General features: G+C 41.9%; 1 protein-coding gene across 11 annotated transcripts in view; it reads right to left on the bottom strand.

The window, feature by feature from the left end:
- Positions 1 to 27,899, bottom strand: part of ATXN1 (ataxin 1) — a 303,257-nt gene that overhangs the window by 45,154 nt on the left and 230,204 nt on the right. The window contains exon 1 of one of the 11 annotated variants that reach the window (XM_030552472.1): positions 13,071 to 13,109. The exons of the other annotated variants lie outside the window; for them this stretch is intronic. The gene's annotated coding sequence lies outside the window, so the exon portion shown is untranslated. Of the gene's footprint in view, positions 1 to 13,070; positions 13,110 to 27,899 lie in introns of those variants that run through there. 11 annotated transcript variants of the gene reach the window in all.

Genomic DNA, 27,899 nt, shown 5'->3' with positions numbered 1-27,899 from the left:
CTGAGAGTTGTTACTGGCAAAAATTTTAATTACAGGCATCTCTGCACAGACCCCAGTACACGCTCCACTTTTCTCGTAGGTGGCTAGTGGTGAACTGAAGTTTCCCCCGCCCACTCTTTTTATTGAATGAGTCAGTTACGGTTGGGTGTACCCTAAAGCAACATCTTACTAACCCTCCCCAACTCCTGGCCTTCTGCATAGTGGTGTGATCACAGGAGTCAGTTATGTTCTGAGGTGTGTGCGTATGTTTGACTAAAATACCGTTTAGCAGGCCCTCCCTAAAAATCTTAGGCTGGCTCTGCTACCCACCCTCTCAGACAAAACGATCAGCCAGCTATTCCTCTCGCATACTTTGCAGGGAGCTTCCCCCTTTCATGGCCAGTATTACAGGCAGATAAGATGGGCCAAATTCATCATTACTATACTGTTGCCAACACAGCTAGGGTGAAATTGTCCCTCTACTGTTCTATCTAAACAGAAGATCAAAGAATCAATTAAAACAAAATGCAATAATCTGGGTTTATGATAATGCAGCACCCTACATAGTCGCAGACTGCACTTGCAATTAAATAAAACATTCCTTCCAACCAAGATTACAAATCATCAGAGTGCCTCTTTAAATGAGGGACATTTACAAATGAACATGTTGTGTTAACATGTAGTGCCAGGAATCTGCTTTTAACTAGACCACTAAAAATACATATCGGCCAGGACTACCAGAGTGAATGTATATTAAATCCAAACAAAACATTCTGGGGGAATTGGAAGCAGTTTCTCTTAAAAATGAAAAACTTTTGTTCTACCCAGACCAGTGAAGATAGAAAAATCATAGAAATGCAGTAAAGATAAATACATTTTTCTAAAAAAAATGGAAAGTGGGCTTTTTTAAATTAAAAAATAGATATGTTGCACTGAGCAAACGAACCAGCAAATCACAGCCTGGAAAACTGACTGGGTCCTTTGTAAAGCTGGTTAAGCGGTAAGCTTGTTTTCTCACCACTGTGACCACCTCTGGGAGAATATCTGACCGGTCTTCCACTTGAATCCAAGGCACTAAGACAAGTTGCTTACAAACACCAGCGAAATGGACAAAGGGACGCCTAGCTACCTGCAGCTGTTTTCAATCGAAAAGCCGAGTAATTATTGCAGCCCTCTCCTGTGGCTCACATGGAGCGCAGCATGGAGCTGTAAAGCATTATGCAAGTCTAATGAGCTGCCAGATCTCCTAGAGCACTCAGCAGCCAAGTCACTCCCTCCCACCATTGGCTCAGCTTCATTAACTTAACCAGGTATTCATTAATTAATTCATTCATTCATTCAAAAAAGAAAATTACACTAACCCTGGCAGATAACCAGTGCCACGTATGTAAGGAGTGCACGAACATCAGCAGCATCAACCTGAGAGGTTGGGTAGGGGATAAAGGTAGCTAACTGAACGTTTGCCACTCTTTGATATGAATTTAGTTTTGCATGGGGCTTTTGCACACATACCGTTGTCACAGCTACTGCCAGTACTGAGGGTCTAGGTGCTACTGTGTGAGTGGCTGTTGGCTGAGGAGATGGGGGAATGGGGAGCAAGCCCTCAAGTCAATGCAGCCAGCAAGCAGCAGGGAGTAGTGCTTCCCACTCTGGCAGTGCAGGACCAGAAGAATGGACTAATTAACTGTCAATTATGGAAGGGCCAGAATATTCGTTAATTCGTTTTGCTGGGAGTCTCTCTCTGACATGCCACACATCGTACAGTTAAAATAAAAGCTATCAACAACACAACAGAGCAGGGGAAAGGAAGGTAACAACACAAAAAGTGTTAAAAGGATTTGGCAATAAAACTCTGTCTGATCCTTGTGTCTGTTAACATGCAAGAGACTGCCACAGATCTGCAGTGCTCACGTATCAAACAAGAATCCCTTTTATCGCACAGTCCTTGCACTTTCTTTACATAGTCCTTGAATGTAAGTCTGACATTATTTCTCCCCTGCAGCTGTCAGACAGAAAAGCTGGTTCATGAATATTCTTGAATAGATAAACTGCATGAGCTTTACATACCCATGCTCACTGATGAGCAATAATGAAACAGGGCTAATATTGGAATATTTTAGCTGCTACTGACTGCACACAACTCCTCCTAAGGAACACTACTATTACTAATGCGATCTGATTTTGTTAAAAAAAGGACTAAAGGACTAAAAAGAAAAAAAAAACAGACTTTAAAAAGGACTAAAGAATGTATTGCTTGAAAGCCACGTTTCACTCCCCTTAGTTCTTAGGAATATGCATGCTTAAGCACATTTAATACCAGGCAAGTCTCTGAAAATTCTACAGTTCTCAGAAATTTCCCTCCCAGGCAGACTGACTCCTCAGTTAAAGCTCATTTCAATTATTCAAACACTTGGGGTATTCAAACACTTGCGGCTGCGCAGGTGTGGCATGTCTGGTGAAGACGCTCTATTCTATGCCGATGGGAGAGAGCTTTTCCGTCAGCATAACAAAACCGCCTCCGCGAGAAGCTCTCCCACCAACATAGCGCTATGCACATCTATCATAACCTTAGTCCCAGATCTGGACCTTAGCGTCCAAAATATGGGGGTTAGCATGAAAACCTCCAAGCTTAGTCACCAGCTTGGACCTGGTACCTGCTGCCACCACCCAAAAATTTAGAGTGTTTTGGGGCACTCTGGTCCCACTGAAAAACCTTCCCTGGGGACCCCAAGACCCAAATCCCTTGAGTCTCACAACAAAGGGAAATAATCCTTTTTCCCTCCCCCCCCCCTCCAGGTGCTCCTGGAGAGATACACAGACACAAGCTCTGTGAATCCAAACAGAGTGACTCCCCCTCTCCGTTCCCGGTCCTGGAAACAAAAAGGACTTTCCTATTCCCCCAGAGGGAGTGCAAAATCAGGCTAGCCAATTCAACACACACCGATCTCCCCTGATTTCTTCCTCCCACCAATTCCCTGGTGAGTACAGACTCAATTTCCCTGAAGTAAAGAAAAACTCCAACAGGTCTTAAAAGAAAGCTTTATAAAAAAAGAAAGAAAAATACATACAAATGTTCTCTCTGTATTAAGGTGACACAACACAGGGTCGATTGCTTAAAAGAATATTGAATAAACAGCCTTATTAAAAAAGAATACAAATCAAAGCACTCCAGCACTTATATTCATGCAAATACCAAAGAAAAGAAACCATATAACTTACTATCTGATCTCTTTGTCCTTACACTTAGAAACAGAAGATTAGAAAACAGAGCTACTTCTCCAAAGCTCAGAGAAAGCAGGCAGCCAGAAAACAAAGACCCAGACACACAATTCCCTTCACCCAAAGTTGAAAAAATCCGGTTTCCTGATTGGTTCTCTGGTCAGGTGTTTCAGGTGAAAGAGACATTAACCCTTAGCTATCTGTTTATGACATGGGAGAGAGCTTTTCCGTCAGCATAACAAAACCGCCTCCGCGAGAAGCTCTCCCACCAACATAGCGCTATGCACATCGGTGTATAGGTTGGTGTAATTTATGCCGCTCAGGGGGTGGCTTATTCACCCCCCTGAAGACAAGTTATTCCGACATAAGCGGCAGTGTGTACAAGCCCTTTAAACAGTGGTTTTTGCTTACCCTTCTCTTGATCCCCATTTCCAAATAAATACAGACCTAAGCTTGAGCCCTCTTCTACCTACTTACCCACCTGACCTTCCTTCCCAACCTGCATCCCCCAGTGACTTCTCTTCCCAACAGGCAATCCTGACTCCATACCCTGCCCCATTTTTATCCTGTACTAGTAATATGATCTTTGTCCCTCTTGCACAATCACCCTTCCATTCTTTAGAGTAAAGATAATACTTTCTTATATTAGTTGCTCTGATTCTTTTATTAACCGCTTTTACCACTGAGATTCCATTCTCTGTGACACTTTCCTTCTCTGTGAAATGCCTCAGAATACACAGAGCACCAAGCGGGAACACATTGTGGGGTATCTTTGTGGCACAGTGGCAAGCTGTACTATTTTTAAAGAACAGGAGTGTAATTACAGTAATTGAATCTATTTCCCTATGTTAAGTTCTCCTCACACATTCTATGGGTCATCTCAATTATCACTTTGAAGGTTTTTTTTCTCATCTCAATTGATTGGACTCTTCCAGTTGGTATGTATACTTCCACCTTTTCATGTTCTCTGTATGTATAAATATCTCCTGTCTGTGTGTTCCATTCTATGCATCCAAAGAAGTGAACTGTAGCCCACAAAAGCTTATGCTGAAATAAATTTGTTAGTCTCTAAGGTGCCACAAATACTCCTGTTCTTTTTGCGGCTACAGACTGAGGCCTTGGCTACACTGGTGCTTTACAGTACTGCAACTTTCTCGCTCCGGGGTATGAAAAAACACACCCTTGAGCACAGCAAGTTACAGCGCTGTAAAGCGCCAGTGTAAACAGTGCCCCAGTGCTGGGAGCGCGGCTTCCAGCGCTGTAAGCTAATCCCCTTGAGGAGGTGGAGTACCTGCAGTGCTGGGAGAGCTCTCTCCCAGTGCTAGTGCAGCGACCACACTCACACTTCAAAGCGCTGCTGTGGGAGCGCTCCCATGGCAGCGCTTTGGAGTTTCGAGTGTAGCCAAGCCCTAACACAGCTGCTACTCTGAAACCTATTGTTAAAGAGTGTCTTCAGGAAAAGGATTGAGGTAGAAAGAAAAAGCTGTCGGGTAGGGGGGTAAGAGAGGGGAAGAAGCATATAAATGTATCTGATTTTTTTATGCAGTGTTGTTTTAGCTATATTGTTCCAAGGATATGAGAGAGACAAGTTGAGTGAGGTAATCGCTTTTATTGGACAGAAGTTGGTTCAATAAAAGATATTACCTCATCCACCTAGTGTCTCTTTTTAAGTTTGTATTCCAATCAAATTGAACTTTAGTAGAAGCTCTTATTTGGTTCAGATAAGAGATAGGGATATGATTTGTACAACTCTGGATCTTTTTCTGACTCATTTCACTCTCCTTGATAAAGAATCGCTTAAGCAGTGGAAGGTTTAATGATTAAATGTGAAAGAATGAGAATGCAATATTTCAACATTCTGAAATGAGATTTGTATGTCTAACCGTGCTTCCATCTCCAAGCATGGTCCTCCCAAGTGTCATGTAGATTTTCCCCTCTCCATTTTTGAAAGCCCCACTTCTCTCCATTGTCGTGGCTCTCTGGATTTACCTAATCCCTGAAAGGAAAACTAATATTCCTTTTGGAAAAGCCGACTCGTGTCTCAAGCACATGCTGAAGCCAATAAACTGTACAACCAGTCTATTATAGCTACATATACTATACATAATAAAGTACTGCATATACAGTGTAAAGAATAAATATTGATGATATCAATATTTATGGGCTAAGCAGTAGTGCAAAGTGATAAATGGCATTTATTGCACATTTCTGACCACCTCGCCTGCACTATAATTATTAATGTAACATTCCACACCCCTAAACAGCTTCAAACACTTGCAACTCTTTATAAAAACATAACCTGAAAGAAAAATGCATCATTCTTTCTCTCACAAAATGACGCTGGTCTGAGGTGCAGGATAGATAATGTTTAGTCCTAGGTCAGTGGTAGGTTTAAGATCTGGTGTCTCATGACTCATCAGGGCTAGAAATGGGAGGTTTATAGTGGTAAAAACCCGGGAATTGCCCTTTCCAGGGATTTATTTGTAACACTAACAGATTGTGAGAAAACAAACCTTTAAAATTATGATGTTGTGTTATGTGGGAACTACCAGGTACTATCTGATGCATTTCTATAACAGCTCTTCTTTTCATCTTTGTCATTAACAAAATATATGATAGCACGGTCTAGTTTAAAGGTTGTACTAGCATTAAGTAATACAGCCATTCTGGACTCAGGCCAAAAAAAAAAAAAAAAAATCAATACGCCACATCACCTCACTGTGTATCCTCTACGTACAAAACCTTGCTATAGGCTAGGTAATCCCTGCCCACTCTGGTCACGGGGACTGGATTAGTCCTTTTATAGTGACAGACATGCTTAAAACACAGTTTGTCAACACATTTCATTGGCCACTTCAGACAGGGTTTGAATTGTTCCTTCCAGACCAGGACGGAAGCAAGGCCTGGTGAGAAGTTTGTACTATATAACTGACCATGCTGTGTCTGTATCTGGATAAAGTGAGGATTTCACTTTCCAGTGCTGTCAATTAAACACCTTTCATGAGCACTAACCCAATTAAGGACAGGGAGCATTATCCTACGGTGATATCAGAACACCCAGGAACTTTGGACATTGTCTATTTGAAGTTTAAGCACCATTTTCCCTACAAGAGGTACTAACACAGATCCACTGACATGCTAGACCCCACAGGGAAGAAACCTCTGTGAGGATTCCTTTGTGAAAATCCCCCTATATCATCCTGTGGTGAGGTTGCCTCCCCGCAAAAAAGGCCATGGAGTCCACCCCAAACATGGTGGTTCTGGGGAAATGTGTTGAAGGCCTGACCAACACATACATATATCTATATATATATATCTCTCTATAAATAAAAGTCTTGTGCTGCACACCAGCTCTGGACCTTTGAACTAAAATACAATGCAATGTACCCCATAGTTCCACAAGTTAACAGGATATCAGGATATCACCACCAGAAATGTGTCATACATATTTGCGTGTCTCTGGTACAGGTAGGGAGTTCTCTGGAATTAATTTATTTGTGCTCAATTGGAACTTGCAGAATAAAAACAACATTGGAGCCCTAGACTGACTGACAACTGTGTCTGAAGACACTATGCAGTGTGGTTGTAGCCATGTCAGTCCCAAGGTATTAGAGAACAAGGTGGGTGAGGTAATATATTTATTGGACCAACTACTGTGGGTGAAAGAGACAAACTTCCAAGCTACACAGATCTCCTCCTCAGGAGAAGAGCTCTGTGTAGATTTAAAGCTTGTCTCTCTCATCAACAGAAGATGGTCTAATAAAAGATATTACCTCACCCACTTTGTCCCTAGAGACACTAATTTTGAGTGCTCTCTTCTGTCTCCCTTCTCTGATTCTGGTCTCTAATTTTTTGTGGGGGTTTTGATTTCTGGACTTTCAGCTCTGGTTCTGGAAAATAATACTGTTCCTTCTCTTTTTTTTTTTCCTGTTCCACTTCTTGTGTTGTTTTCTTAGAGCCATGAGATAACTACTGCAATGGATGGTATTTAATTTGTTTCAAACACAGATGCATATTAGAAAAGATATGGAACAACCATTAAAATACACACAAAGGGTGAATAAAACAACCAAACCACCAATTACTGTTGAGAAAGCTACTGAGGTGAAAAGACACAGATACAATTTTGCTTTAGAAAATAGAGAAGCTAAAACTGAAATAAGTCCTGATCTCTCAGGTCCTATCTACACTGGGGTTGATACTAGCTTAGGGCAACCAGTTTCTAATAGAGCTGGTTGGGAATTTTTCGACAAAATGTTTGTCCATCAGAAAATGCCAATTAGTCAAAGCTGAAACTATTTGCAGGAAAGAATCAGTTAAGATGAATTTCCCATTTTGAAAAAATTCTGAAAAATTTTTGAAATTACCGAAGTGATCCATTTCAGTATTGCAAAATAAAAGTTCAATTTTTCAGTTCAGAATAACATTTCAGTTAGAAATTTAAGTTAATGTACAGCCGCAAAGAAGACTTTTTTTTCAAAAGGACAAAATTGAAATGAAAAGTTTTGAAATTACCAAAACAAAACATTTCGATTGACCCGATCAGATTTTCTTCCTGAATTTTTAGTTCATAAAATTTTTCAAAAATTCAACTTTTTATCCCTATTTGGGAAGGGAAAAATATTCAACATTTCAAAAATTCTTTCAGGAGAGGAAAAACCGTGCCCACCCAGTTCTAGTTTCTAACTAGTTTTAAATCTTCTTCTACCTAACAGTATCACAGCAATATTGGGTTGGTCGGAGTATGATCTTGTTTCACCCATTATTTAAAAAAAAATGTAGATTCTCAAAAATCTTTTGTTTTTAACAGATGAAACTTGATTATGCCCCTACTTACGCTAGCCAGCAGAACCGTGCTGAAATCATGTCAGGCAGAAGTAGCTATAAATCTTCTCCTGACCTGGGTTCTTAGATTCCAGGTGTAATCCCTGGAAGGGAATTAACACAGACCATCAGTGTAAGTGAAAGGAATGCATCAGGACAGGGCATCTCATCATGGAAATCCCATGTTACAAAATAAAAGTGTTTTGGACACCTCCCCTCCCCATGAAGAAGAGAAAGAAAGATGTGATATTCCTGAACCTGTTCATGACTGACAGGTTGAGAGCCCTGCCAACAGAATACTGAGAAGGTCCCACTGTGATATAGCATTACCAGCAGCATTGCACAAGGAGATCTGTACCCTTAATTTACATAAGAATGCCACAACAAAATTGGGATCCTTTCCACACACCAAAGAATCTTACAGATAGCTCTAAATGACTGCATCTGTTCAACAGTCTAAACTTAGTAACAAGAACCTAGTGGATTACATGACCTGCAACTCAAATGTACCACCCAGGTCCTGTGGCCTGCCTAGAACACATAGAAAGGACCTTCCTGCTCAGTAACAGTCATACAGAATGCACCTAAAATGCTCACTGGACTGCAATGATCTTACACCTTTCAGATGTCAAGTATAGTAAAGGACTCTAAAGAATGCTCCAGTTAGTCTAGGTTTGCCTTCTCTTACAGCCCGCTTCATTTATGACAATATTTCCACAGTTAAGATGCAGACAAATCAGCACTGGGATCACCAGCAGCAGCTGCAGCGTTCTACATGCAAGATGTTGAACAAATCAGAGATGAGATCCCACTCACATCAAAATCACAAAGATGTGGATGACATCCCTTAAAAGACAAATGGACAGACTGGCAGGGAGAAAGGGGAAGGAATTGTCTCCGCGTAACTAGGACTCAAAATTTGGTTGGATTGACCAGAAATTGTGGTTTTCCTAATTTGGGGGCTGTACTGTTCCTACTGTGGCGTGCCTGAAATCATTTCTCTGCACTCTGCTTGTTTGGTTCTGAACTATTGTTCTAGGGTTTCTCATTTTTGTTCTCTTGATTTTAATGTGTTTGACTCTCTCTTGGTCTTATATGTTTACTTTTGTTCTTGCTTAAATATAAATTAAAGTGCCACTGTCACCAACAGAGTCAGAACAGAGCCTATGTAGTAATTTATTTCAAATTAAAGTACAGTAGTAAAACCTAAAAAATGTTATGGATAACATCCATCTGGTATGAAATACCGAGCTGACCATATAGAACAAGATTAGTCTAGTCTGTTTCTGTAGGGTTCATTGTGACTGCATCCATAAACAGGTTTTGTTCCTGGTCTCCCTTCAAGCCAACAGAGTTGGCTGAGGAGTTCTTATTGTTAGCCAGTACTACTTAAATACAGTCAGCATACCAGGATAGAGCTGTTTCGCTTTTATTTTCTCAAATTGAAGAATGTTACATTAATCCATGAGTGCTGGAGACACAAGTGAACTGTACAGTCATCCACAATGAGTGAAGATAAATGACATTTTAAAATTAACTCATCTGTGCTGTTTCTATAAGTGCATATGAAAAGGCTAAATTGTAAATAATTAGAAAGGTGTTTCCTGTGTTGTTTGACATTCAGAAAGGACATTCATTTGTAATTGCAGTAGTTTGTTGCTTCTCTTTTCTAAGTGACTTTCGGGCTCATGAAAAGTTTTGGATCAACGGTGCTGGAGACTGAAATCCTCTATTTATCCACAGAACAGACACAGTTTGGGCAACAGCACTAAGCTTCCTAATCTCACTAATATGCTTCACCCTCTGCTTGAAGAAGGGAGAAGAAGATAATTCAGACTCCATGCCCTCCAGCCTCAGAAAAGTGGCTTAGCTATTTGCAAAACTGCTCCGAACACCATATGAACTCCACTGGTTTAAAGTATTTACACACTTTTCATTAATGGGATTTAAACATGGTTTACTGGGCAAGGCTAGACCTGCCACAACCTTTTTGCAAATCTGCTCCTAGACTAGGTCTGCAGATTTCATCCTGACTGGGGATGCACCTTAAAGTTTAGCAGTCTGGGTAAGTGCTCAGCTATTACAGGGTGGTATAAGTGCTTAGAAACCTATTCAACCCTTGATCTCTACTAAGGACCAGTCTATATTGCACCTGTCACATTACAACAATGCAGGCCCTCCAGCATAAATGAGCTGCACTCAGGTAAAATGGGGCTTGTACGCCAGAGAAGCTTCCTCTGGTTTCAAGTTGGTGGAAGTCCCCTCAGTGCAAGCCCTTTACTACCCCAGTGCAGCTCATCTAGAAGGGGATGGGGCACAAGGAGGTTTGCACTAGTGTGGGTAGGCCAGTATAGATATCCCTGTTACAGACTAAGCTTGCCATCCAGGATACTCTTTGAGAATATAAAAGATATGACTGACTTTCAAAGAATTCCTCTCTCCCCTCCCGCACACAGAATTATGGTGATGATTTTTAATATGTGAATGTGGAACTGGACTGAGAACACCAACTCACTTCAAAGAGGTCATCAAACAATAATGACTTTCATTCACTACCAACCTGAGCTGGTTTTGAGCCAATAACCTAGAGGTGAAAAATCTCTCCATCCCATTATCTCCAAACCAGCCAGGCCAATTTCCTATTTTCTTTTAGTGCTAGCAGCTTCATGACCATATAGAATTATTAAACCTATATTTTCTTAAATATGATGGTAATTATGGACAATCTCGGGTAATTGCCCCTTTCCATTATTTTTAAAGACTGTTGTTTATCACCACTCGTCTTCTGATTGGGAGTAGATTTTATCTCCACTGTTTATCAAGCACAGTATTGTATGGGTACATTATATGGTTCTGGAAATAATTTATTTCTGTCTGCATATCTCGCTGTTTTTATTCTCTTCGCTGACCCTGCCTCAGCTAAGACTTTAGAAGAAGTCTTTGAGGGCCAAGTTTTGCCATCAGCTACATTCAAATGCTCAAGGACAGTATTTGGCCCAGACAGCTTTTATCTTGGACATACCTGTCGTAGTGGAGCTCCAAGTGAAAGGTGACTGTTTTTCATTGGCTGCTTTGTAGGATACAAGTCTGATTTTGAGACTGATCTATAGCTGGCCTTCCAAACTATTGTAGGTGCAACTAATGTAATTCAGACATCCAAGTACTTATTTGTGGCCACAAAACAAGTTCTCAGATGTGTAAAATAGATGAATTATGCCTGCAAATAATTGTGGATGCAAAATTGTGCCAACAGGTATTTCCACCTGTAATTTACAGGCAACCATAGGAAGCTTTTAAAAATCTGACCCTTTTAATGTCTTTTTTGTGTACTAGCTGAGGACTGGTGTGGTATAAAGCATTAATGGGCTCCCGGCTTAGGACCTGATCTTGCTCTCATTGCAATCAGTGGCAAAACTACTATTGACTTTAATGGTGCAGGATCAAGACTTCAGTTACCAGCTGTATCAAGATGTGTTTTTAATAATTTTAGTATCTTTCTTATCGGAATGTGTGTTAACTCCAGTGTCTGTTAGACAACTTTGTACAAAGATTGAACGAAGACGAAAAGGAGAGTGGCCTATGTCAGCTGTGGTCTGTAAAGATTACACTTAAATGTCATCAGATCCACAACATGGCAATTCACATGCATGTTTAACCAAGTTTTTACTCACCAGCCCACCATCCTTCCAGATAAATTGCTCTGTGACAGAACACTGTTTTCATCGTCCTGTAGCACTATACTGGTAAGAACGTGGGTTTCTCCAGAATGAACGTAATCAAAACAAGCTCACACAACTGCAGCAAAGCACACTCCATGGTGAAATCCTGGCCCCACTGAATTCAATGGAAATGTGTCTATTGACTTCAGTGGAAGCTGGATGTCACCCCAGAAGTCTGATTCACCATTGATTTACTCCACTTTTATGCCAGCGTGAAACTGCAATAACTCAGTGGTGACTCAGGGCGAAGAACTTGATGCAGATAAGAGTGAATGGCCCACATGTAGATGCTTTCCAGCACCATCAGTCTCTTCTCTTAACAGTTCCTGTGAAAACTGTTGAGAGAATAAGCTGGTAACATAAAATCATAGAAATGCAAGGCTGGTCATCAAGAAGTCATCTAGTTCAGCACCTGTGCTGAGGCAGGACCAAGTAAACCTAGATCGTCTCTGGTGCGTATTTGTCTAACCTGTTTTTAAAAACCTTCAATGCCATATTCCACAACCTCCTTTGGAAGCCTATTCAAATGCTTAACTATCCTTGCAGTTGGGTGATTTAGGTTAGATGTTAGGATAAACTTTCCATGTTGTAGATTAAGCTCATCACTTCTTGTCCTGCCTTCAGTGGACATGGAGAACAATTGATCACAGTCCTCTTTATAACAACCCTTAACATATTTGAAGAATGTTCTCAGGTCCCCCTCAGTCTTCTTTTCTCAAGACTAAACATGCCCAGTTTTTTTAACCTTTCCTCAGAGATCAGGTTTTCTAAATCTTTTAGTTTTGTGCTCCTCTGATTCTCTCCAATTTCTCCACATCTTTCCTAAAGTGTGGTGCCCAGAACTGGACACTGTACTCCAGCTGAGGCCGCATCAGTGTTGAGTAGAATGAGTAAATTACCTCCTGTGTCTTACCTATGACATTCCTGTTAATAAATCCCAAAATATTAGCCTTTTTCACAAATGCACCACACTGCTGACTCCCATTCAATTTGTCATCCACTGTCACCCCTAGAACCGTTTTAGCAATATAATTGCCTAGGCAGTTATTCTCCATTTTGTACTTGTGTATTTGATTTTTCCTTTCTAAATAAAGTATTTTGCATTTGTCTTTACTGAATTTCATCTTGCTGATTTCAGACCAATTCTCTAATTTGTCAAGGGTGTTTTGAATTCTAATCCTGACCTCCAAAGTTCCTGCAATCTTACCCAGATGTTTTTAATGGTTAATAATAATTTTGTTGATTGTCAATTGATAATAATTAATGAGCAGGGGGTAACAGAGTTCTCACCCCAGAATTAGGCTCCACAAAATTAAAATTGATACGGACCTGTAGGTTCCTTATATTACTGTTGAACATAGGTGCTGGAACTAGGGCTGTTGCTGCACCCCCTGGCTTGAAGTAGATTCCATCATACAGAGTGTTTACAGTTTGGTTCAACGTCTCTCAGCCTTCCCCCCACCGCAAAAACTGTTCCAGCACCCCCGCTGCTGAGTAAAAGAAAAGGTTAAGTTAGTTCTATGGACTACTCAGCTTCGTGTCATCTGCAAATTGTATAAGTATTCTCTCCACTCCATTATCCAAATCATTACATTAAAATATCGAATAGTACCAGAACCAGAACAGAACGCTACGGAACCACACTAGGTATATTTTTCCAGATTGACAGCGAGCCACTGATAACTCCTCTTTCAGTATGGGTTTTCAGCTAGTTTTGAACCTACCTTATTGTAATTTCATCTAGATCGCACCTCTCCCTACTTTGTTTATGAGAATGTCACATGGGACTGTGTCAAAAGCCTTACTAAAATCCAGACAGATCACATCTATAGCTTCCCCCTCACCCCCCACCCACTAAAGCAATAACCCTGTTAAAGAAGGAAACCCTGTTGAAGATGGAGCTCAATGTGCTAGTTCACAGCCTGGGAACCACCAAATATTACATGTAATAAAAATGGAGTTAATCCTTTTACAATGTCCCGCCTAACCTCTGAATATCTATTTTTCTTCAGAAATGGGGCAATGTTTAATTGCATGCTTACATAGCTCGCCAGACCCAACATGCTGGTTGGTTCCCTTATGGCTAAGGGTGCTAAGCCATTGTGCACTGCCCCTTCCATCACCCTCTCTGCCGCCAGCATGTCTGCTCCTGTCTGGGGAACAAGCTGCACACAACAACTTTGATGAAATACAGATTTCTGAAGTGTGTGTGGCTTTTGTTTTCAACAAATTTACTTATTATTAGTAATTACCTGGCGACCAAAAGTGTGCTACACATCTTACAGAGCAAAGAAAGACAAGGCTCCCTGCCCCCAAAGGGTTTCCAGCCAGCGCTTGTACAAGACCCAATGGATTATTGCTACAAACAGTAGGAGGGAAATGGGGAGGGATGGAGGATGAGGTTAACAGTAACAAGATCTCACATTTACACGGGCTTGTTATATGAACAGTGGATGGTCCTCTTACAGCTAAATAACTTCACATTTGTTTCTTCTGAACACACATTGTCAGCATTCAGTCTTGCTCCCAAGAACAGAGCAGACATTCTGCGATGTGTGCCTGCTTACATCATGGTCACCAAGGAGTAAACTAAAACAAAGCTGAAAAATCTAATCAGGGGCCTGTCAATCTTGATGGTGTCCCTTCAAGAGAATGTTATCGAAATGCTTCTAGATCTCCCCCTCCACTTTTCACATCAACAGAGTAAGCTATTGCTGGGTAGTCTCATCCCTGTCTGACCGTTTCTTGCTGCTGAAGACCCTAATGGAGACCCTTGCAGCTCCTCACAATGTTAAGCCAGCTCCTTTCCCTGCAAAGTGCCAAGTACCTCCTAGGAAATACCAAGTGCCCTTAATGCCAACTGAAGCCAACAGGAGGCTCAGCACCTCCAAAGAGGCACCAGAACATTCCTGCATCATGTCCTTGTAAAAATACTTTTTTTTTCCCAATCCTCTCACTGCTTTACAAACATGTATTAGTTCTTGTATGACCCTTGTGAGGTAGGTAAGTGTTATTATCCCCAATTTACATATGGAGAAACTGAGTCAGAAAGGGTTAATGGCCTGATTTCAGAACTCCATCCTAAGTCAAGAAGAGCTGGCACGCACCAAATCTTTGAAAATTAGGTCATAAGCAACTTGCTCAAGACCATAGAGGTTCCTGTTTTGCAGCCAGGCTTAGAACTCCAGAGTTTCTGGCTACAACTCCTATTCTCAGGCCACCACACTGTGTGTATCAACCAGGAGGAACTGGAATAGCAGGCTCCAACAGCTAAAACCATAGGCACCTTCAGTGGCTACACATTCTTCCATTCAGATCCAGGGCAGAAGTCCCTAATGCTTTCTGGTCCAGTCTGTGCAGCTAAAGACGGAGCTGTGCAGTCCTTCACCCACCTGGCCATTCTGAGATGCCAAACACTTTCACTCCTCTATAAAAGAAATCCACGTCACAGCAGCAGTTTGGCCTGGGTGACTGTTATCTGCTCCCCTCCAATAACTGTTCAGGCCTTCACAGAGCCTTCCCTCTGTGTGGGCAGCCTCTCCATTCTCACTCAGCAAACTGGGGCTGCCTTCTTCTTGTGCAGTTATTATCAAATAACCCACAGTGGCCTGATTCTCGCACATCTGGTGTCCTGTGCCTCTGGCAGTGGGCAGTGCCTGATACTTAAGAGCAAAATAATAAAATCTATAATTAAAAATGGAACTAGCCAATTAAAAATGCTGTAGAGGGAGTAAAAATTATTTCCTGACCTCTGCTATTTACCCCCTAATCCATCATATTCCCTTAGAGAAATAAGTGATTTCTCTTTACCAACACATCTCAATTCCATTGGCCATTTAGGAACCTGAACTGGTCAAAGGTTTTTTCTACAAAACAGCTTTCCAGAAAAAAAAAATTAGTTTAATCAAAATCTAAACATTTTGTGGGAATGTGTTGACTTCAATAAAATTTTCAATGGGGAAAAAGTAAAAATGTTCCATTTTGAATATGTCGAATCATTTTGTTTTGACTTCTACATTACAATAGTAATAAAGTAATAATTGATGATATACCTATCTCCCTGGAACTGGAAGAGATCTTGAAAGATCATCGAGTCCAGCCCCCTGCCTTCACTAGCAGGACCAAGTACTGATTTTGCCCCAGATCCCTAAGTGGCCCCCTCAAGGACTGAACTCACAACCCTGGTTTTAGCAGGCCAATGCTCAATATTATGTATTTATTATACATTGTATTTAGTATTTGAAAATAAAAATCAAAACAAAACATTTTGATGGTCCTGAATCAAATTTTTTTTTTAATTTGTTTCACTGAAATTTTGGCTTTTTGTTCCAATTTGGAACTAATTTCTTTCCCCCCACCCTCAACCAGCTCTGTTAGTAACTGACGGTTGGACTATCATATTTAAGAGCTGGGATTAAACATGGCTGTAGGTCAGTGCACTGTATATGCAAACACATACAGCAAAACAAGAGAATTAATTTCCATTCAGCAGATGGAACTAAAATGTCGTTTGTAATGGCAATTTTTGGGACATCTTCAGGAGCCGGATAGCACTAGTGAAGACAAGATGTGGATGACTTCACCATTGCCATGTCATTTAAACCTCTTTAGAACCAGCAGACAATACACACTAAACTGCAGACAGGATTCGCACATTTTTTAACCCCTTCTAGGGTTAAATGACAGAGTGACAATAAAAACTATGGATGAAATCCTGGCTCCAATTAAGTTAACAGTAAAACTTCTATTGACTTCAGGATTCCACCCATGTCACCTACTTAATGCTCTCAATGTTGCTATCAACAGTGGAGCTGCACCACTGCAAAGAGGTAGATTTCTCAAAAATTGCAAAGGTTAAAAAAAAGGTAAAAAAAGAGCAAAGGCTCTTGGCCATTAATGTAAAGCTGTAGCAGCACCTTAGTTTTGCATTTAAAGTGAAGCCTATAATTTACAACTGTTATTCAATTTACATCAGCCAGTAGAATCACACAGCAGAAATCTCATAACCGTATCAGAAAACTGTATGGTCTGAATCTGTTAGAGAGAGAGTGAGCAAGACAGAGAGAGTGTGCCAGAACTGGAAAGCAGCACACCTATATCCTGAAAGACAAGCAGAGGGAAACTGGGGGAAAGAGAGCGGAGGGGTGGAGAAGGATAGGTTAATGGCACAGAAACCATAAGAAATGATGGAGAAAAGGAGGTATGGGGGACGATGGAATAGGAGGACATTAAAGTTCTTGTAAGTTTTGAAATTGTTCCAAATATAATTATATTCACATTATTTAGTATCTGTTATCCTAGCTAATTTATAGTTGTTTAAGCTTTTTTAAAAAACAAAAACAAATATGCTTTTGCAAATACATATAATCTTTTAAACTATTTCCATTTTTAACAGCCTGCAGGAAAACTCGGAGGGATTTGTCTAGAGGCAGCTGGGAGTGCGGTAGATTAATAGGATAGAAATTCAAGTTGTCCTAAAAACTTGTATAAACAAATCTATAAAAGTAAATAGCAGCTCCTAGCGTATAAACAAAATGATTCTCTATTTTAGTTTGAGGATCTTTTCCTTATCTAGTAATGAATTTTATTCCTAAAATCTTTGCCCAGTCCCAGACACAATATTTTCTAATGGAAAACCAGTCACGTACAGCCTTATGCTATGCGCATTTCAGCTTCTAAAATAGTTCTAACTCATTGAACTTTGTGTTTGCATAGGTCTTGAACCAACAAAGCAATTTAGTATTTGCTTAACTTTACCTATGAACAGTTCCATTAAAGTCAGTCACTGGGACCATTTAAGCTCGTGGTGAAGTGTTCTGATGGATTAGGGCCACAGAGTTCTTCAAATTCACTGCCATACCCTTTTTCAAGTCCGGAAGATAGGGACTCAGGCAAAACCACTATTCAAGTTACTGGACACTGCAGACCCAACATAAGTCACTGTGTACAGTTTAAATGCAATCTGGAGATGCAAAAAATGTACATGCTGCTGAAACAGATGCACGGCTGTGTTAATCTCATTGTGTACATGTACACATATACATGGGGCTTTTCATATACTTTTACATCATATTGTCTCCCAGCAGAGCTAATTTAATTCAACTAAATACCGAGCTCTTTCACCTGCCACAGGAGGTGGCAGACTGTTACACCGGCAGGGACTTGAAACTCATGAGTGCTCTGCATTAATATGATAGCGATGTGATGTAACTGTTTCCTGGGAAACAGCTAAAGGCAAGCCTGATGTATCCTATAAACCTTCTGGAGATGGGAGAGCAGCTTTTTAATATTTAAATAAGTAAATATATGCAACAAGTAAACTCTTTATTGAGCACTATTTCATACAATGTAGTATTCCAGTTTGGATTCACACAGGTGATGAAGGGCACGAATCAGTGAGTCTCTTTACAACGCCTTGACCGATGTAGGTGATGTTAGCAGTTTTACTACTGATATTAGCTCTTTTTATTTGCCTAGCCACACACTCCTGTTGGTTTTCATTTAATAAATCTGAATGCTTGAAAAAGTTTCTATTTGGAAGGAGCATGGTCCTGTGATTAGAACCTAGGATTTCAAGCTCTTCCACTGACTTAGTGTATAGCCTTGGGCAAGTCCCTTTAACCCCTAGGTGCTTCTTAGAAAGATTAATTAATTAAACCGTACCACTTCGCTGTGAAGTAGGAAACACTATTACTACCTGCACTTTAGAGACTGGGAAAATCACCTTGAGATCCCTGGATGAAATGAGCTCTATAGAAACCACAAAGTATTATCAATTCTGGGTTGCTTTGTAAAAATGTACAACGACCCCCCTCCCTTTAATATGATTTTATATGTTATTTAGTATCTCTTATTCTGCTCTATCCATTGTATTAACATCTAACACTCTAGTTTGTGTTGAAGGAGCTAGAACCAGCTTCAAATGATGCATATTTTATATCCTAAACAAGTTATATTCCAGGAACACTGTGTAGATTTAATGTTAACATAACTTTTTTTGTGAAGCTAATAACTGCACTGACATGAATGTCCCACAAATGCAAAAACTTAGAGAAAGAATTCTATGTAGGGGCTAAGGTTAAGCTTGATCAGCTGCACAGGAAGCAGTGTTCAGTTTAATTAAGACCACGGTGGGTTTCTTTGCACATCATTCAGTGTCAGTGTCTGTCTGACTTTAACAAATGAACTTGACAGTTTAGCATTTATTTTCCAGTTTCAGGATTTTAATGTCCCACTACCAGCACACACATGGTCATAATAATGATGATGTCTAAAGTCTGCTTAGTGCAAAATGCTCTTATAATTTCTGACCTATTCCGCACTTTCAGGTCAATGGAGTATTTCAGGTTCATTTTTAAAAAAAGATTTCATTCTGTACCTTCTCCAGTCATGTTTGTGAAACACTCCTGACATTTTCGTTATCTCATCAATCCTAGTAAAACATCCGAGTTTTGGTTAGTTTTAACACTGTTCTTGTCATCTCCCATGCAATCTAGAGATTAAGGAGGTTTAATTACCATCATTTGGAGAGGATAAAGGCAAAACTTTACAAAAACATGGAAAGAAATGCAGGAAATTATTTGCTTGAAATCTTGCTAGTGGGGAAAATGTTCTCACAAGGTTGCCCTCTTATTAGCTTGCAGGGAATATACTCTATTTGGGGGCCTAAAACCCTACATGCAGCTGTTCAGTAAACCCCCACAATGTAAAACATGTTGTGAGGCCAAATTAACCTTCCAAAGCATGTTGGAAAAGTATCTTTATTTTGCCATTGCTGTCGGTGTGAAGTTTTCTCACCTGTCTGTCCCTGAGTGAAACCTCAGAAACAGTGACTTGCTCGGAGTGATAACCAGGGATCGTAGAAATCCATTTGCCATGGAAAAACGTCAGATTTACGTTTCTACAGAGAATCTTTAGTTTTTACATTTTGTGAACAAATAACATATATTAACTATTAACTAAATTTTACTGAAAGTACCAGTGTCACTTATTCAATGCACACAACCTCTCCCTCTTATAGCTGATTTTTGAAAGTGCTTTAAATGTACATTGCCTAAACACTCCAATAAACAGCTTTCGGCATATAGAGGTTACTCAATGGCATATAGGGGTTCGTATTTTAATGCATTTCAAATTTCATGTGACTAATTAAAGTTATGAAAAGATGCCAAAAACTTTAAAAATCTGCCCTGTTTAAGCAAATCTTCCATAGACCTAGCACTGTCTGGCCTGGGGTTAGCTCAGCTTAACTACATCGCTTAGAGGTGTGGATTTTCCCTGAGCAATGTAACTGAGCAATCTAACTTTTTAGTGTAGACCAGGCCTTATGCTCTCCTCTACTTCTTGCACATTTATCAGATATTTCTGGCTGGTATGCTTGTGCATTTAATCACCTTGGTAGCTCAGGATGGAGGTGGATGTTATGGCTTTATTTTTCTGTGTCCACAGCACCCTATCTCTATCCATTGCTTGTTCCCTCAGTCTTCTGGCTCTTCATCCACTGCACTATTCGGGGTTTAACAATCAATACACTAGTTTCTTCTTTTCTGCAAAACCAACTTAAAGCAGTTTCCCCATGCTCAATACAAGGAAAAAAACTTTCAAACTATAAGGATAGTTAAGTACTGGAATAGGCTTTCAATGGAGGTTGTGGAATCTCCCTGTCATCTGTGGTTTTTAAGAGCACATTAGACAAACACCTGTCAGAGATGGTCTAGAAGATTTAGTTGGTCCCACCTCAGCGCAGGGGCTGGACTAGATTACCTTGTTCCACCCCAGGGCAGCCCAGAGGATTCAGGGGGCCTGAGGAAGGGCTAGGTCTTCGGCGGCAATTCAGCGGCGGGTCCCTCTTGAAGGGAAGGACCCGCTGCCAAATTGCCGCCAAAGAATGAAGCAGTGGCATTAAAGCAGCCTAAGTGCCACCGATCGCAGCTTTTTTTTCTTCTTCCGCTGCTTGCGGCACTTATACTCACTGGGCGGCGCTCCGAGGCTTTGGCAGCACTTCAGCGGCAGGTCCTTCCGCTCCGAGTCTTCCGCTGCACTGAACGACCCACCGCTGAAGACCTGGAGCGAGTGAAGGGTAATATTGGGTAATATTGGGTAATAAGCAGGAAGAACTGGAAGTGCTAATAAATAAATACAACTATGACATTATTGGCATTACTGAAACTTGGTGGGATAATACACACGACTGGAATGTTGGTGTGGATGGGTATAGTTTGCTCAGGAAGGATAGACAGGGGAAAAAGGGAGGAGGTGTTGCCTTATATATTAAAAATGTACACACTTGGTCTGAGGTGGAGATGGACATAGGAGACAGAAGGGTGGAGAGTCTCTGGGTTAGGCTAAAAGGGGTAAAAAACACAGGTGATGTCGTGCTGGGAGTCTACTACAGGCCACCTAATCAGGCGGAAGAGGTGGATGAGGCTTTTTTTCAAACAATTAACAAAATCATCCAAAGCCCAAGATTTGGTGGTGATGGGGGACTTCAACTACCCAGATATATGTTGGGAAAATAACACTGCGGGGCACAGACTATCCAATAAGTTCCTGGACTGCATTGCAGACAACTTTTTATTTCAGAAAGTTGAAAAAGCTACTAGGGGGGAAGCTGTTCTAGACTTGATCTTAACTAATAGGGAGGAACTTGTTGAGAATTTGAAAGTAGAAGGAAGCTTGGGTGAAAGTGATCATGAACTCATAGAATTTGCAATTCTAAGGAAAGGTAGAAGGGAGTACAGCAGAATAGAGACCATGGATTTCAGGAAGGCGGATTTTGGTAAGCTCAGAGAGCTGATAGGCAAGGTCCCATGGGAATTAAGACTGAGGGGAAAAACAACTGAGGAAAGTTGGCAGTTTTTCAAAGGGACGCTATTAAGGGCCCAAAAGCAAGTTATTCCGATGGTTAGGAAAGATAGAAAATGTGGCAAAAGACCACCTTGGCTTACCCTTGAGATCTTGCGGGACCTACAAAATAAAAAGGCATCATATAAAAAATGGAAACTAGGTCAGATCACGAAGGATGAATATAGGCAAATAACCCAGGAATGCAGAGGCAAGATTAGACAAGCAAAGGCACAAAATGAGCTCAAACTAGCTATGGGAATAAAGGGAAACAAGAAGACTTTTTATCAATACATTAGAAGCAAGAGAAAGACTAAGGACAGGGTAGGCCCACTGCTCAATGAGGAGGGGGGAACAGTAACGGGAGACTTGGAAATGGCAGAGATGCTTAATGACTTCTTTGTTTCGGTCTTCACTGAGAAGTCTGAAGGAATGTCTAGTATAGTGAATGCTTACGAGAAGAGGGTAGGTTTAGAAGAGAAAATAACGAAAGAGCAAGTAAAAAATCACTTAGAAAAGTTAGATGCCTGCAAGTCACCAGGGCCTGATGAAATGCATCCTAGAATACTCAAGGAGTTAATAGAAGAGGTATCTGAGCCTCTAGCTATTATCTTTGGGAAATCATGGGAGACGGGGGAGATTCCAGAAGACTGGAAGGGGGCAAATATAGTGCCCATCTATAAAAGGGAAATAAAAACAACCCAGGAAATTACAGACCTGTTAGTTTAACTTCTGTGCCAGGGAAGATAATGGAGCAGGTAATCAAAGGCATCATCTGCAAACACTTGGAAGGTGGTAAGGTAATAGGGAATAGCCAGCATGGATTTGTAAAGAACAAATCGTGTCAAACCAATCTGATAGCGTTCTTTGATAGGATAACGAGCCTTGTGGATAAGGGAGAAGCGGTGGATGTGATATACCTAGACTTTAGTAAGGCATTTGATACGGTCTCGCATGATATTCTTATAGATAAGCTAGGAAAGTACAACTTAGATGGGGCTACTATAAGGTGGGTGCATAACTGGCTGGATAACCGTACTCAGAGAGTAGTTGTTAATGGCTCCCAATCCTGCTGGAAAGGTATAACAAGTGGGGTTCCGCAGGGGTCTGTTTTGGGGCCGGTTCTGTTCAATATCTTCATCAACGATTTAGATGTTGGCATAGAAAGTACGCTTATTAAGTTTGCGGATGATACCAAACTGGGAGGGATTGCAACTGCTTTGGAGGACAGGGTCAAAATTCAAAATGATCTGGACAAGTTGGAGAAATGGTCTGAGGTAAACAGGATGAAGTTCAATAAAGATAAATGCAAAGTGCTCCACTTAGGAAGGAACAATCAGTTTCACACATACAGAATGGGAAGAGACTGTCTAGGAAGAAGTATGGCAGAAAGAGATCTAGGGGTCATAGTGGACCACAAGCTTAATATGAGTCAACAGTGTGATACTGTTGCAAAAAAAGCAAACGTGATTCTGGGATGCATAAACAGGTGTGTTGTAAACAAGACACGAGAAGTCATTCTTCCGCTTTACTCTGCGCTGGTTAGGCCTCAACTGGAGTATTGTGTCCAGTTCTGGGCACCGCATTTCAAGAAAGATGTGGAGAAATTGGAGAGGGTCCAGAGAAGAGCAACAAGAATGATTAAAGGTCTTGAGAACATGACCTATGAAGGAAGGCTGAAGGAATTGGGTTTGTTTAGTTTGGAAAAGAGAAGACTGAGAGGGGACCTGATAGCAGTTTTCAGGTATCTAAAAGGGTGTCATCAGGAGGAGGGAGAAAACTTGTTCACGTTAGCCTCTAATGATAGAACAAGAAACAATGGGCTTAAACTGCAGCAAGGGAGATTTAGGTTGGACATTAGGAAAAAGTTCCTAACTGTCAGGGTAGTTAAACACTGGAATAGATTGCCTAGGGAAGTTGTGGAATCTCCATCGCTGGAGATATTTAAGAGTAGGTTAGATAAATGTCTATCAGGGATGGTCTAGACAGTATTTGGTCCTGCCATGAGGGCAGGGGACTGGACTCGATGACCTCTCGAGGTCCCTTCCAGTCCTAGAGTCTATGAGTCTATGAGTCTATAAGGGCCCACCCCCGAAGTGCTGCCAAAAACCCGGAGTGGCTCACGGGCCCCCTGTGGGGCCCAGGGCAAATTGCCCCACTTGCCCACCTGCGGGCGGGCCCGTTCCAGCCCCATGTTTCTATTAGCCCTGAAAGTCTTCTGGAGTGTACCCTGGAAAAGGAGATCCACCCAGGTTGTTATAATAGCCTCATAACTGTAGTATCTGAATAAAATCCGTGCCTAAGTATCTAGTGACCTGAGTGACACTATAGTGCCCAACATGGGGTCAGAAACAGGAGATTTACATGTTAGAGGGTTCCCTTCGCCTTGCTGCACAAGGGGCTTTTCCCTTATGTGCCTCAACATTTGGACACAGATTTCAAACTTAGGTTGTTTCATACAAAGCACTGTAACTCCTTTGGCCTTCATGTCGCTAAACAGCTTGTCCAATTACCTTTAGGCCTTGATCATTTTTAAAACCATCTTGAAGGCCAGTTTAATTAAAACATGTTTCTAAGACACTGCAGAAAAGACAGAGGTTTGAATAGCTACTGCAGAATTACAGATACTTGGGAGTAAGTGTATTTATTATTTCTAGTGTGCATCGCAAGGAGACTTGCGCAATATAACAGAGTAGGACAAATTCAGTTAGTTACTTAAACTTGATCCATCACGGATAACATGTTTTCAACAGAACAGGAAACACAAGTCAGCTTGTGAATTCACTTTCCTCCCCAGGCTGATCTTACAACTACTTAGAATCAAATGTACAGACTTGAAACGTTTTGATGGCTTTTCCCCCTCAGTCTTTCTTGACCTGAAAAAAACCTTCCCACAGCAACAAATCTTATCACCTGCACAGTGCAATAAAATATCATTGTAGCTTTGGTGACCTCAAACAACCTCGCCAGGTTCATTATTCTTGTGGAAGAAAACACATTGCTTTGCCACTATAAATACAATGAACGTGTGAACAGCACGTATATGTTTATTTGCTGGGGAGCATAAATTATGGAGTTCCCATGTTTTCAGTCATCACCTCTTGCAGCTATGATAACGTTCCTGGGGAAAAAACAAGGAATTTAATATAAGCACAGAACTATATGTGCTTTGGCTAAGTGAAGACTGAAGCACAAGAGGTCAGTCAGCCATAGTGGCTGCTCTCCTTCACCTGCATAAGCAAACAGGACTACTGAAACCTGAATTACTGTACAGAAATCAGGTCACACAGGCCTGGTCTACACTACGCGTTTATACCGATTTTAGCATCTTTAAATCGATTTAACACTGCCCCCGTCCACACAACGAGGCCCTTTATATCGATATAAAGGACTCTTTAACCCGGTTTCTGTACTCCTCCCTGACGAAAGGAGTAGTGCTGAAATCGGTATTACCATATCGGATTAGGGTTAGTGTGGCCGCAAATTGACGGTATTGGCCTCCGGGCGGTATCCCACAGTGCACCACTGTGACCGCTCTGGAAAGCAATCTGAACTCGGATGCGCTGGCCAGGTAGACAGGAACAGGCCCGTGAACTTTTGAATTGCATTTCCTGTTTGCCCAGCATGGAGCTCTGATCAGCACAGGTGGCGATGCAGTCCCTAATCCAAAAAGAGCTCCAGCATGGATCATACAGGAGATACTGGATCTGATCGCTGTATGGGGAGACAAATCTGTTGTAGCAGTGCTCCGTTACAGAAGACGAAATGCCAAAGCATTTGAAAAAAATCTCCAGGCTATGATACAGAGTCCACAGCACAGTGCTGTGTGACAAGCGTAATGGAAAGCCAAAGAATCAAATGGACGCTCATGGAGGAAGAGAGGGGGGACTGAGGACTCCAGCTATCCCACAGTCTCCGAAAAGCATTTGCATTCTTGGCTGAGCTCCCAATGCCTGTAGGGTGGTTCCGGGTATATCTCGTCAATTTACTCACCTTCCCCTCCCCTGAAAAAAAAGGGAAAAAAATGTTTCTTGACTTTTTTCAATGTCACCATATGTCTACTGCATGCTGCTGGTAGACACGGTGCTGAGGCAATGAACAGCAGCATCCTCTCCCCTCCCTGGTCGCAGATGGTACAGTGCAGTAGGACTGGTAGCCGTCCTTGTCATCAGCCCGTGAGTGCTCCTGGCTGGCCTCAGGTGAGGTCGGCCGGGGGCACCTGGGTAAAAATAGGCATGACTCCCGGTTATTCCCGGCAGATGGTACAGAACGGCTAGTAACTGTCCTCATCATAGCAACTGGGGGCTGAACTCCATCACTCCCCCCCCTTCCATGTCTAAAGAAAAGATTCTGTACTGCCTGGACTATCATAGCAGCAGGAGCAGCGTTTAATGTCCTGCCTCCCCCTCATTTTATCTCACTAAAAAGTCAGTGTTTCTTATTCCTGCATTCTTTATTACTTCATCACACAAATGGGGAGACCCTGCAACGGTAGCCCAGAAGGGCTGGGGGAGGAGGGAAGCAATGGGTGGGGTTGTTGCAGGGACACCCCCTAGAATGGCATGCAGCTCATCATTTCTGTGGGATCTGACACGGAGTGGCTGCACTCTCTGGTTCTCTGATACACTGGTTCTCTAGTACACTTGCCCCATATTCTAGGCAGGACTGACTCTATTTTCAGATACAATATAAAGAAGAGAATGACCCGGGGGGTCAGTCTTTGCGCCCCCGGCCGACCTCAGCGAAGGTCAGTCAGGAGCACCCATGACAGCAGCAGATGGTACAGAACGACTGGTAACTGTCTCTGCTACCTTGCAAAGGCAAATGAATGCTGCTGTGTAGCACTGCAGTACCGCCTCTGTCAGCGGCATCCGGTACACATACGGTGACAGTGACAAAAGGCAAAACAGGCTCCATGGTTGCCATGCTATGGCGTCTGCCAGTACAATCCAGGGAAAAAGGACGTGAAATGATTGTCTGCCGTTGCTTTTATGGAGGAAGGATTGAGTGACGACATTTACCCAGAATCACTCGCGACACTGTTTTTGCACCATCGTGCGTTGGGATCTCAACCCAGAATTCCAATGGGCGGGGGCAACTGCGGGAACTATGGGATAGCTACAGGATAGCTACCCACAGTGCAATGCTCCAGAAATCGAACCTAGCCTTGGTACATGGACGTACACCGCCGAATTATTGTGCTTTGTGTGGCCACGTGCACGCGACTTTATACAATCTGTTTTACAAAACCGGTTTATTTAATATCGGAATAAACCTGTAGTGTAGATGTACCCACACAGAACATAACCTATTCAAAATTCCAGTTAGCATTCTATTCTATTCTATTTAGGTTATGATACTGCTCTGATCATCCTGGTATCTTTGGGTATGGCTACACTTGAAACTTCAAAGCACTGCCGCGGCAGCGCTTTGAAGTGCGAGTGTGGTCGCAGTGCCAGCGCTGGGAGAGAGCTCTCCCAGTGCTGCACGTACTCCACATCCTCTACGGGTGTAGCTTGCAGCGCTGGGAGCCGCGCTCCCAGCGCTGCGGCACTGTTTACACTGAGGCTTTACAGCGCTGTATCTTGCAGCGCTCAGGGGGGTGTTTTTTTCACACTCCTGAGCGCAAAGCGTAAAGCGTAAAGCGTAAAGCGCCAGTGTAGCCATGGCCTGAGCACCATTAAAATTAAGTTCTCTCTTGAATGGGGAGGGAAAGAGGCAATGGTGTTGAAATCAAAGTGCTTAGCACCCATTCACCTCAGGGCAAACACATTCTGAGTTCAAGTGGAGGAAATACTGCATCTAGCATCTGTCCCTGATGGTCAAAAATGCACTCAGATCCTATTTTGGGTACAAAAGGCACCAATTCAAACTCTTCTATGACCTCATCCAGGGTGTTTTTTTAATTGATTTGACTTGTCCATTCCTACAACCTGAAAGTGGCTGCTGAGTGGTTCTGAGCAAAAAAGAACGGCAAGGAAAGGCAGTGAGTTTTAGAATCCATACTGCCATGCTACAAATCCACACTTTGTGCAGCTTACTGATGCAGCACAAAGGAAAGGAAAATATATATGTCCCCGGGGCCAGAGTAAGCAAATGAGCTGCAGCTGGGGGAGGATGCGGTGTGCCCAAACTTCTGTCTCTACCCCTAAAGCAGGCACTCCTAAAGCTGGCTGGAAAACACCGGTGAGATCAAGGGGAAGGAGACCCACTGCTGCATGCGCAAATGGGGTAGTGCCTGGCAATGAGGGGGCTATGGTCAGAGGCTCCCTATTACCACCACTGACAGGTGCTGGGGGAGCCGCAGCTACAAAA

This window comes from Gopherus evgoodei, chromosome 2 (genome assembly GCF_007399415.2).
Source record: "Gopherus evgoodei ecotype Sinaloan lineage chromosome 2, rGopEvg1_v1.p, whole genome shotgun sequence".
NCBI lineage: Eukaryota > Metazoa > Chordata > Testudines > Testudinidae > Gopherus > Gopherus evgoodei.
Note: the sequence above shows the minus strand (reverse complement) of the source record. Positions and strands in the feature narration are given on the sequence as shown.